At 40.6% G+C, this 12,297-nt stretch overlaps 1 long non-coding RNA gene across 1 annotated transcript in view; it reads left to right on the forward strand.

Annotated features, from left to right (window-relative positions):
- LOC128561215 (uncharacterized) overlaps positions 1-12,297 on the forward strand; it is a 183,486-nt gene that overhangs the window by 153,050 nt on the left and 18,139 nt on the right. The gene's annotated exons all lie outside the window — the stretch shown is intronic.

Consider the following 12,297-nt stretch of genomic DNA (forward strand, 5'->3'; position numbering starts at 1 on the left):
CCCCTGTTATTATGGTATTATCAGATATCATATTGCTCATACTGAGTAATGTCTGTTTCAAGAATCTGGGAACATTTAAATTGGGTGCATAAATATTTAGAATTGAAATGTCTTCTTATTGTATTTTTCCCTTGACCAATATAAAATGACCATCTTTGTCTTTTTTGACTTTAGTTGCTTTAAATCCACATGAATCTGAAAATAAGATTGCAACTCCTCTTTTCTTCTGAATGCCATTTGCCTGAAAAATTGTCTTGCAACCCTTGACTCGGAGCTTTAATTTGTCTTTTGAAGCCAGGTGTGTTTCTTGCAGACAGCAAATGGATGGCTTGTGTTTTTTAATCCAGTCAGCCAATCTATGTCTCTTCAGTGGGGAATTCAAGCCATTAACATTTATTGAGATAATTGATAAGTGTGGTAGTATTCTATTCGTCTTATTTTGTGAGAATCCATTGCTTAGTTTTATCTTTTGCATCAGTGTGGAGGTTAGGTTCTGTCCTTTAATTTCTGAGTTCTTACTTTGCTGCTGATCCATTGTGGTGGTCAGTGTGCAGAACAGGTTGAAGTATTTCCTGTAGAGCTGGTCTTGTTGTGGCGAATTTCCTCAATGTTTGTATATCCGTAAATGATTTGATTTCTCTGTCAATTTTGAAGCTTAGCTTAGCAGGGTACAGAATTCTGGGCTGGAAATTATTCTGTTTAAGTAGATTAAAGGTAGATGACCATTGTCTTCTTGCTTGGAAAGTTTCATTAGAGAAATCTGCGGTCAATCTGATGGATTTGCCCCTGTAGGTCAACTGGCGCTTACTCCTGGCAGCTTGCGGAATCTTTTCTTTTGTCTTGACTTTGGACGAGTTCATTACAATGTGTCTTGGAGAAGTTCAGTTAGAGTTGAGGCAACCTGGGGTCCGATATCCCTCTGAAAGCAGTGTGTCAGAATCTTTGGTGATATTTGGGGAATTTTTCTTTCATAATATTCTCTAGTATGGCTTCCATTCCTCTGGGGCATTCTTCTTCCCCTTCTGGAATTCCTATAACTCGTATGTTGGAACGCTTCATAAAGTCCCATAATTCTGACAATGAACGTTCTGCTTTCTCTGTCTTCTTTTCTGCCTCTTTTACTGTCTGAGTTATGTCTAGAACTTTGTCTTCTACCTCTGAAATTCTTTCTTCAGCATGGTCTAACCTGTTGCTGATACTTTCCATTGCATCTTTAAGTTCCCTAATTGACTATTTCAGTTCCTTCAGCTCTGCTATATCCTTTTTATATTCTTCATATCATTCATCTCTTATTTGATTCTGTTTTTGGATTTCCTTTTGGTTATTTTCCACTTAATTAGCAGTTTCCTTCATTGTTTCCATCATTTCTTTCATTGTTTTCAACATGTGTATTCTAAATTCCCTTTCTGTCATTCCTAACATTTCTTTATAGGTGGAATCCTCTGCAGTAGCTACCTCATGGTCCCTTGGCGGGGTTGTTCTCGACTGGTTCTTCATGTTGCCTGGAGTTTTCTGCTGATTCTTCCTCATGAGTGATTTCTTTTATCTGTTTCCTTGCCCTAATTTTCCTTTCACTTCCTCTTGCTCTTTAAGTTCTCGTGCCTATGGACTAAGGGTTAGATGAGTCCTTTGGTATAGGACAAGAAGGGTGAGAAGGTTGAAGAGCAAGAAAGGGAGGAAAGAAAGGAGGACTGAGTGAAAAGAAAAAAATAGGGAAAGGAGAGAGGGTGGGTAAAGGGAATATTGACAAAAAGAAGAGAGGCACAGAAAGAGGGAGACAGATCAATATAGGTATACAGTAGGGTACTTTGACACAACCTTTAAGAAAAAACCACCTTCTGGAGGTGCCCAGTTGGGTGGGTCCCTTGAGGTCAGCAGCTCTTTGCTAACCTGATCAGCACAGTGCCCCACCTCCACCAAGTAGAGAGGAAAGACAAAAATGCTGTAAATCAAACCAAAACAAGCAAACAGAAAACTTTACGGGGTAAAATTGGGTGAAAAAGCAAATAATAGTGGTAGAAAACTAGCAAAAATGAAGTTCTAGTTATTAAAAAAGGCAGCAATGGGAAATTATAATTAAACTAGAAAAATTGAGAAAGAAAAAAGATCTGTATGGAAAAGGTTGAAATTAAAAAACAAAACAACATCAACAACATCAAAATAAACAAAAAAATAACCAAACCAAAAAAAAAAAAACAAAACAAAATCAAAAACACAAGCAAAAACAAAGCAGTATGTGTATGTTGTTGAATATTGTCTGGGCAACACGTGGTCTTCTGGGGTATGAGATGTTAATCACAGTTCCGATACAACTGAAGGTTGCTGATTTCTCAAACACAGCAGGTAGACACCCTCAATCTCTCTTCAGCCCACTTAAACGGCACTTTGAACTTGTAAACTTGCTGAGCAGAAGCTTTCCCAGGAAAGTGCTTGTCGCTGGAGTCACTGCTGAAGTGGCTATCCACTTACCCAGTGTGCCAAAACCGGTCTCACTTTTCCCCTGAGGGTTAGGGCTACAAGGCGGCTCAGACCCCACCCTTAGGCTACTCGGTGGCTGGGTTACCAGCTCCCACCCGATTCTAGCTCTGCGACCCTGAGGGCGGAGCTTGCTGGGGCAGATCGCTGACAATGGCTCCCTATGGCCCACAGCCAAACACTATTAGCTCCGCCTGGCTCAGCGGCTCAGACTGGGACCCTAGACAACGGCCAAAGTTCTCCACATTCCCACTTAGCCTCTCCCCAAGGCAGTTCAACTGAGTGCCAAGTCCAAAGACACCAAACAGTTCACCAGTAAGGCCTTTCCAGTTTGCAGTCTCACAGCTACTGAACTTACAGTTGCGGGCGGGTTTAGACGGATTGAACACACGTGACCACTTTCCAGTTTTCCACTGTTTTAGTCCTCTTCTTGGGGTCCAGAAGTCTCTCGCTGACTCTCTGTATCTTCACAGGGGTGATGATAGGCAGATCCCACCAGCCAGAGATGCCTGGAGTCCTATCTCCCCAGACTCACGGTGCCCAGATGCAAGGAAGCTGTTACTCGGCCGCCATCTTGCTCTCCTCCCCCGTATTTCATTTTCTTTGAAGCTATGGTGAAGGGAGACCTGATAAATTTTTAAAGGCCCTATCTCCTAATACCATCACATTGGGGATTACAATTTGAACATATGAATTTTGAGGAACACAAACATTCAGACTATGCCAAACACCTCACAGGTGGAACTAAAGCAAGTATTCTTTGAAATATTTATCCAAAAGTATCTCTTTAGGCCCTGAGTACTCACTGGGCTAGATCCAACCATATAAATAAACAAGAACATCGCGTGATATTTAGAATTTGACTCACCATTACTAGAAGTCCTAGTAACTGGATATCTGGGGGATGAGGAGTTTAAGAAGTAATTTGGAGCAGCCTGTGTATTGTACCAGGTCCCAAGTCCTGAAGGTGGGAGATTCAGTCTCATCTTTGCTCTAGAGCAGTGGTTCTCAACCTTCCTAATGCTGCGACCCTTTAATACAGTTCCTCATGTTGTGGTGACCCCCAACCATAGTATTATTTTTGTTGCTACTTCATAACTGTAATTTTGCTACTGTTATGAATGTTAACGTAAATATCTGATGTGCAGGATTTATTTAGGTGAACCCTGTGAAAGGATCATTTGACCTCCAAAGGGGTTGCAACCCACAGGTTGAGAACTGCTGCTCTAGAGATGGAGAGTACCAATCCTACCATCTTCTCCTGCACCAGCTCAGCGCTGTACAGATCAGCCCTTACCCTCATTGACAGAATGCAGAACAAGTACTGAGACCTTCAGGAGACAGTCTCCTTCCTTCTCCCCAGTGCTGCAGAGAGCTCAAGTCATGAGGAGCCAAAAGCTCGAAGGCCAATAGAGAGCATCCTCAGTCTGAGAGAGACTTGTAAGCTATCTCCTGCATGGCACTGTCTCCTCAGAAGGGCATTGCCTACCCTGCTCCCAACTTCCCCACCCCAAGAAACTCCTTCCTCAGCTGAATCCATGTTCCCAGCCAGAAGAAGGAAGTAAGCTCTTTTGCTGTATACAAGGTCATACAAAAAAGTCCACTTTGGATTTCTATTACAGTCCCTTCACCATGTGTTAAGCAGCCGAAGGCAAGGCACTCGCACCCACATACAATCAGCATGTGTCACTCTTCCACAGTGACCAAGGCAAAGATCCCTCTGGCTTTTCTGAAACCAGTGTCACTCAGTTTAGACCACTGTGGCCACTTCTCAAACATTCCTTTCACTACTGTACTTTAACATGACTTTATTCTGTAAAGTTGTAAGGAAGCTGAAAGGTTTTTCTTATATCCCTTATCCCCACCCACCCCCCAAGGGAGGACCCAGCCCATAGTGAAGCCTCTTCTTGTAAAGAATCTCTAAGTATAGGCTTTGATTCTCATTTTGGGACTACAGTAGAACCTCTGAATGTATGGACCACCTTGGGAGGTGGTCGACCTAAGGAACTAGGCCTACTGTACCGATATGTACATGTGGTGCATGTCCTGTCTATGAAAATGAGGTCAATTTAAGGAGGTGGTCAGTAAAAGGAGATGGTTGACTACGGAGGTTCTACTGCACTTAAATAGTTTGTCCTGGCGATGTCTATCCCATATTTCTAAATTTGAGGTAGCTGAAAGTCAAGCTAATTATATGTAGGATTATGGCTCACTCTGGGAGCTAATGAGGGAGGATTGCTTAAGGCCGCGAGTTTGAGACCAGCCTGAGCAAAAGTGTGACCAAATACCTACAAAAAACCAAAACCAAACAAAACTGAACAAAAAAATCAAAAATGAGCCAGGTGTGGTGACTTGTGCTAATAGACCCAGCTACTTGGGAGGCTGTAACAGGAGGATCACTTGAGCTCTGGAGTTTGAGGTTGCAGAGAGCTATGGTGCCACTGAGCCCAGGGTGCAGATGGAGACTCTGTCTCAAAACAAACAAATAAAAAAACCAAGTTAACGATTAATGATGAAAATACTTATGTTCTCCCTAAAATGGGTTTGTGGATGCAAAGTTCAGGGAAAAAACCAACCAGTGCTACAGCTGAAACATACTACAAACTCAATATGTTACCTAACGTTGAACCTGTAGTGGTTATAAAACTCCGAAATCGAAAGTGTTCTTGTATGTTCCCAGAATCTGAAAAATATCTTACAAAATAGTTATCTCAAAACTGATAAAGTAATGCTCTAAAAAATACATAAAATTTCAGCCTTGGTTCTCAAAAAACAAAAGATTTTTCATGCTCATTTTTCAGGAAAAGAAGCTGTGTGTTAAATAAGAAGACAGAAATCTAGCTACACAGTAAGGAGTGGGTATGATTTGAACACCCTGCTTTAAGTCCCAACTATGTTTCATAGACTAGTAAGTTACTATGATAGAGAAAACAGATTCTTTTGTTCCAGTCATTTGTCTCTTCAAGATACAAATCTCCTTTTAAGCATTGCATTATTCCATAGCTCTGAAAAAATGAATTCATGAACATCAGCGTAATGCATTCATATTATAAAAGAGGCGGGGGAGTGGTGGTCATAAAAGTCAATTGCAAATTTCATAATGACTTTAATTTCCCTAGAGAAAATAAGTTTATCAAATCTTAAGACTTGATTCTCAGTTTTAGAAGGTCCTGCTGCTTTGAGAAGGAAGTACCAGGGGCAGAGAACTAGTTTAAATACTAAACAATCATAACATATTTTTTCGACAAGACTGCAAAGGGTAGTGAACAAAGAACTGCTTTTCTTTTGGCTGGCCTGTACAAACTCTTGTCTGGTAGGCTTATTTTGTGCTGATCAGAAGCTGGTCAGTAACGTGTGGTTCTGATTACTAACAAACAGAATGTGCACGCCATAAAATGGGAAATTAAAAAAAAAAAAATGAAAAAAATAGTTACTGCTTTAAAATGTTTGGTAGACAAATTACCCCCAAACCTGAAGTTTGCAGGGGGATATCTTAATGAAAGAGAGATTGATAGTGAATAACTAAAGACACACTAGTAATTGAAAGGAGGCCTGTGGTGGTCAGGACTTATGGGTTAGCCTCTGCATTTGATAGGTGAATCATTTCGCCAGCAATTCCCAGTCACTCTTGGCCACTGCTCCCAACAGGCAGATTCTCAACTCTTGCTGGATTCTAGTAACTCTCTTCCTTGCCATTGACCTTCAGGCATGGGATGATATTAGTTTCCCCTGGCAGTGAGACCCCAGATAATTCATCATCCCTAGCTGGGTGATTAATCCTGCCTACACCTCTTAAACAATCTTCAATTAAGCTCTAATTTGTTTAAGCACTCATTTCCTGCTAGTACCCTGACTGACATAGGGGATTACAATTTGAATATATGAATTTTGAGGAACACAAACATTCAGACTATGCCAAACACCTCACAGGTGGAACAAAAGCAAGTATTCTTTGAAAATGTTTATTTATCCAAAAGTATCTCTTTAGGCCCTGAGTACTCACTGGGCTAGATCCAACCATATAAATAAACAAGAACATCGCGCGACATTTAGAATTTGACTCACCATTACTAGAAGTCCTACTAACTGGATATCTGGGGGATGAGGAGTTTAAGAAGTAATTTGGAGCAGCCTGTGTATTGTACCAAGTCCTGAAGGTGGGAGATTCAGTCTCTTCTTTGCTCTAGAGCAGTGGTTCTCAACCTTCCTAATGCTGTGACCCTTTAATACAGTTCCTCATGTTGTGGTGACCCCCAACCATAAAATTATTTTCGTTGCTACTTCATAACTGTAATTTAGCTACTGTATGAATCTTAATGTAAATATCTAATGTGCAGGATGTATTTAGGCGAACCCTGTGAAAGGATCATTTGACCTCCAAAGGGGTTGCAACCTGCAGGTTGAGAACTGCTGCTCTAGAGATGGAGAGTACCAGGTCCTGCTAGTACCCTGACTGACATATGTCCTGCTCTCAAGCTGATCACCAGACAAATCAGTAAACAATGACTATTCAGTGTGAGTACTACTGTGATGAAAATACTGGTTTCTGGCTTACCCAGTTAGAAGGTAACCAATATAAGGAACGAAGAGAACCTAAAACAATACAGCAACCACAGAGGCAAATGCTCAGGGATCACTGAGTTAAAGCATTCTTTCAACCTACATTCATTTATTTGGAACTCATAGGTGAGGAATTATGTGAAGCAAAGTGGGAGAATGGGCTCATTCGATGACACTAAAAACTGACAAATGTAAATAGAGTATAACAAGAAAGATGTGGAATTATATTGCAGATATAGAGAATCTCCCTAATTCCCAGTCTATGATATTGTAAGCAAGAAAAGGATTGACATGCTGTTTACATACTGTGTAGGCCATTTTGGGTCCATTTTTCCTCATTCCTAAAGCAGTTCCCAGCTCCTGCTGGACCAAAGTGGGAGATGTGCTTTACTCAAGTTGCTCTTTGGTCCAGCATTTCAGGGTTTGATGTCTTCACCAAACACGAAATTTTCAACTACGGTTTCATTTCTCACAGCACTATTATAAGAGAAGCACAAACGGCATCTGGAAAAGAGCCTAAGGCACATTCAAAGGAAGCTGCAGCTCCTGATCTCTCCTCTTATCAGCAGAGTGAACTCACTCACAGCTAGACACTGCCACCTTCCCCCTCTTTGTAAGTCCTGCAGAGGAAACCAGTTCTGTTGGAACCAAGAACCTGCTGAACGTCTATTCCTATTGATCTCTCTGCAGCAACTGGAGAAAGAGGAACAGACCTGTAGGGAACCAAACACACAAACAGAAAATTAATATATAGCAGGGTACACAAAATGACAGAATTGACACCAAGGTTATTGAAAGAACAGAGAGAATTGAGATCAGGACGGAAGTTCTGGAGGAGTGAAGGCTACACTTAATACTAAAGTGTGAGCAGGAATTTGCTAAGACGGGGGCAGGGTGGGAGAATACTCTGGCAGGAGGAATAGCAAGAGGGAAAGCAAGAAAGGAAAAGAAACTTCAGCATGGTGGGCGCAGCATTTTAATGTTGCCTGAGCATTGTAGGTAGTGCATGGGAAGATGGGAGCTCAGACAGCCCAGCTCCAGGGGCCCTGGGTGCCTGTTAATAATACTGGTGGCAAAGTGCAACCCCTGAATGAATTTTTTTTTTTTTCGAGACAGAGTCTCACTTTGTCACCCTTGGTAGAGTGCTGTGGCATCATAGCTCACAGTAACCTCAAACTCTTGGGTTCAAGTGATTCCCTTGCCTCAGCCTCCCAAGTAGCTGGGACTACGGGTGCCTGCCACAATGCCCAGCTATTTTTTTTAAGAGGTGGGGGTCTCAAACTCCTGAGCTCAGACAATCCACCTACCTCAGCCTCCCAGAGTGCTTGTTAAAGAAACTAGTGGCATAGTCAGATTTGCTTTTTGGATGCTTCACTCAAGGGACTGTGCAGAATATGTATCTGCGGGGAAGAAAGCATTATCCAAGACATATGGAATTTCCCACAGCTCTTTTCCTAATTACCTTGGAGGAAAACAAGAGGATAGCAAAATTTCTCCTGAAATATGGACAATTTTCCAAAGAAAATTAAGTCATACAGATTATGTTTTTGGTGTTTCATGATTCCTAAAGTATTACTAAGCTTATCTCTAATGAATGCTACAGCAGTTAAATCCATGGTAGTTAGACCCTGAATCCTCTTTCTTGGTTAAGGAAAATGCCACCCACATGTTTCTGGCATATCATTTCTCACGTTTAGTTTCCTTGCAAAAGAGTCATTTAACCATTAAAAGCATCTTTCTAGGGGTGTTACATTGGTTGACAAGAAAGATGGGGTAATGTATAACTCATTTGTATCAGGACAAATTAATTAAAATATTTTATATGAGTACTAGACAGATTTGGGGTTAGGAAGACTGAAAGAGTTTCTGTTTTTTTTCTCTCTCCTTTTCTCTCTTTCAGAAGTCAATAATCTTGTAATAGGTACCATTTAATTGAATGATTAGGTGTTTTCCCTTTTAGGGACTCTACTGTTACTCTACTATAAACATCACCTAAGGCACTGGCACCTAAGGAATAGGCCTGGTGTCCTGTATGAAAGTCCTCGGTCTGGTAGCTAGGACTAAGGAGCTCCAACCAAGATACCCAAATCTTACAAGGGTATATGTGAATCCTAGTAAATGTGGAATGTAAAGGTCTTAGCAAAATAACTAAGAAAATGCTACAAAAGCTATGTTAACTAGTGTGATGAAAATGTGTCAAACGATCTATGAACCAAGTGTATGGTGCCCCATGATCATACTAATGTACACAGCTATGATTTAATAAAAATAAATAAATAATAATAAAAAAAAAGAAAATAGGGTGTGAAAGGAAAAAAAAAAAAGTTGAGAAGCAGCCCAGGTTCTTCATTTCACCTTCCTTACAATTAGAGAAATAACCCAGGTAATATGAAATATTTCTGATGGTTTAAACACATAATAAAGCAATGATCAGGATGCCGGCCACATACACAGGGGCTGCTGGGTTCAACCCTGGCCCAGGCCTGCTAAACAACAATGACAACAACAACAACAAAATGGCTGGGCATTGTGGCAGGTGCCTATAGTCTCAGCTACTTGGGAGGCTGAGGCAAAAGAATCACTTAAGCCCAAGAGTTTGAGGTTGCTGTGAGCTGTGACGCCACTGCAATCTACTGAGGGCAAAATAGTGACACTCTGTCTCAAAAAAAAAAAAAAAAAAGATGAGACTGAATATTTTTTAAACAAGACAAACCTCAGAGTGTGGAGAAATTGCCTTAGAAAATAAATGACTTAACATTACAATGTTTTAGGGGTCCTCAAACTTTTTAAACAGGGGGCCAGTTCACTGTCCCTCAGACTGTTGGAGGGCAGGACTATAGTTTAAAAAAAAAACAAAACTATGAACAAATTCCTATGCACGCTGCACATATCTTATTTTGAAGTAAAAAATCAAAACAGGAACAAATACAATCACACCGCCTCATGTGGCCCGAGGGGCCGTAGTTTGAGGATGCCTGTGAGGGGCAGCAGTCCAAATTAGGATAAAATTCTGTAATGTCAAGGATCCTGTAAGTAGGTAGGGATTGACTAGAGCCTCCTGCAGTACTTGGGCTGCAGTTCTGGAACCCAGTACTCTCAGTTTTTTTCTGGTATGTTTAGTCCTCTATCAAGCTGACTCCTTTGAGTGCTTCCCAGAACATTCTATGGCTTCCTGGGGAGACTTTCTGATTCCAGTTTCCTGAGGAAGGTGCTAGATGGATCTGCTGTTTTGAAGCAGTGAATTGAAAGTGCTTGACACCTCTTTCCTATGGAGACACTCCTCAGTTTTCTTTTCAGAAGTAGAGAGAAAACAAGTTATGACTATTTCAAGAACCTTCATGAGAGCCTTTGAGAGAGTTAGATGGGCCCTCAGAAAAAACATGCTAAGAGTTTTAGTTAGAGGTGGAACCAGTATCAAACTCATGCCTCCTGAATCAGGCCACCACATCACGCTTTCAAATGAAGTTGTAATTTGTGATCAGAGTAGAATATTTGCAGGTCATTTATTTTTTGACAGGTACATTTGTTTTGCAAAAATAAATAGTACCACATTTGTCACATGCCAGGAAGTTACGTAAGTACATGGTTCTTTGCAAAACTTTTGCCTTAAAATTTATGCTTCTCAAGTTAAAACACCACATCTATTATTTATTTATTTATTTTAATTTCAGGTTAATGTGAGGGTACAAACAACCAGGTCACGTATTTGAACGCCATATCTATTTTTTACATGTTAAATCGCAAATTCAAACAAACATTTTTTTTGAGGGGTTTTTTTTTTCCAAAAAAATTTTTTTTCAATTAATATGAGGGTACAATTTTTAGGTTACATTTTTCTTTTCCAGGGTAAAGTTCCATTTGTAGAAGAGCCCCTCACCCAGGGGGCGTGTTATACACCCTCACAATGTGCACATTAGGTGAGATCCCACCTTATACCCTCCCTCCTTCTGCCAAATGCCCTCCCCTCCCCCCCTCCACTTCCCTCTACCCCTGAACTGAATTATATTAATCAAACATTGTTTTTAATTAAAATGTTGATTTAAATCTGAAGCGAGGTTCTCGCTCACTCAAAGCGGAGAAAAATAAGTCTAAATTTAAAATTTATTTGACTACCCGAAAGAGCCATTGCCAAGAATAAGCCTTGCTACTTCACTCACTTTTTTTGGCTAAGATGATGGTGTATTTACTGGGTTGGACAGTTGACACAGCCTTAAATGTATAATCCTTTTAATCCAATTGTTGAATCAGCCAAGAATGTTTGCTTAGTGTCCACTGAGTACAGAATGTTCTACTAGGTACTGATTTAAGAAGGAACTTGGAGCGCATGCCTTATCTTCTGGAACTTTACATGTGAAATGAACTGGACTTTTGAGGAAGGCCTCAGTCACCTCTCTGCAGCCTGTGGGGTGACTGGCAATACCAGAAGCATAGCGAAAACAATTACTAGAATTTAAGGCAGTTTGCCTGGGTAACAGGAATTTCACTCTCCTTAACGAAGGGATTCCAACTTTGTGAGAGGATGAGGAGCAAAAAGATGAGCAAATAAAAGTGCATGAAGAGGATGAATATGATACACTCATTTGTGAGGCCTTGGTTAGTTACTACATAGGAAGATAAACAACTTTAGGTGTAAAGAGGGCTGGGAAACAAGAAATAAATGGCTGGTGGAAGGAACTTTTGCAGAGACTGGTGTGGAGGTCATAGGGGAGGGGTACTCCTGAGAAAGCTATCATCTCTATACAGTCTTTTTTTCCCTCTAAGCTAAAATCATTTCATGTCAATCTTATAATGATTAAAGCACATTCTTTTCTGGAGAAGTATGTGAGGAACTGATTATTGAGGTCAGTAAAGATATAAAAATCTCCATAAGGAATTAACCTTTTTCTCCTTCATGAACCTAAACATTAACATCTGGAGACAAACACCAGCCACATGGGCCTTATTAGAGTTGCTGATAGTGTGTGATGACTTTTTCCCAAATTACTGGTCTTTGGGCATATTGTTCCTTCACTTGAGAGAATTTTGGCCCTTTCTTCAAAGGTCTGGCTCTAGCTCATCCTCCTATGTGAGTTTAAATTTACCTTTCTCAGAGGTAACCTTATAGAGGGCACCTTATAGAAAGCTGAAAAGTCCCTTTTTTCCCCTCTAGCATAGAACAACGTGTAGCACTTATCAAAAATTTAAGTAATAAGTTTGCACATTTATTTACTGCTTATTAAATGCATCTCTTTCTCTTACTAGATTATCTGCTATAAAAGAGCA

The sequence above is a fragment of the Nycticebus coucang genome, chromosome 1 (genome assembly GCF_027406575.1).
Source record: "Nycticebus coucang isolate mNycCou1 chromosome 1, mNycCou1.pri, whole genome shotgun sequence".
Taxonomy (NCBI): Eukaryota; Metazoa; Chordata; class Mammalia; order Primates; family Lorisidae; genus Nycticebus; species Nycticebus coucang.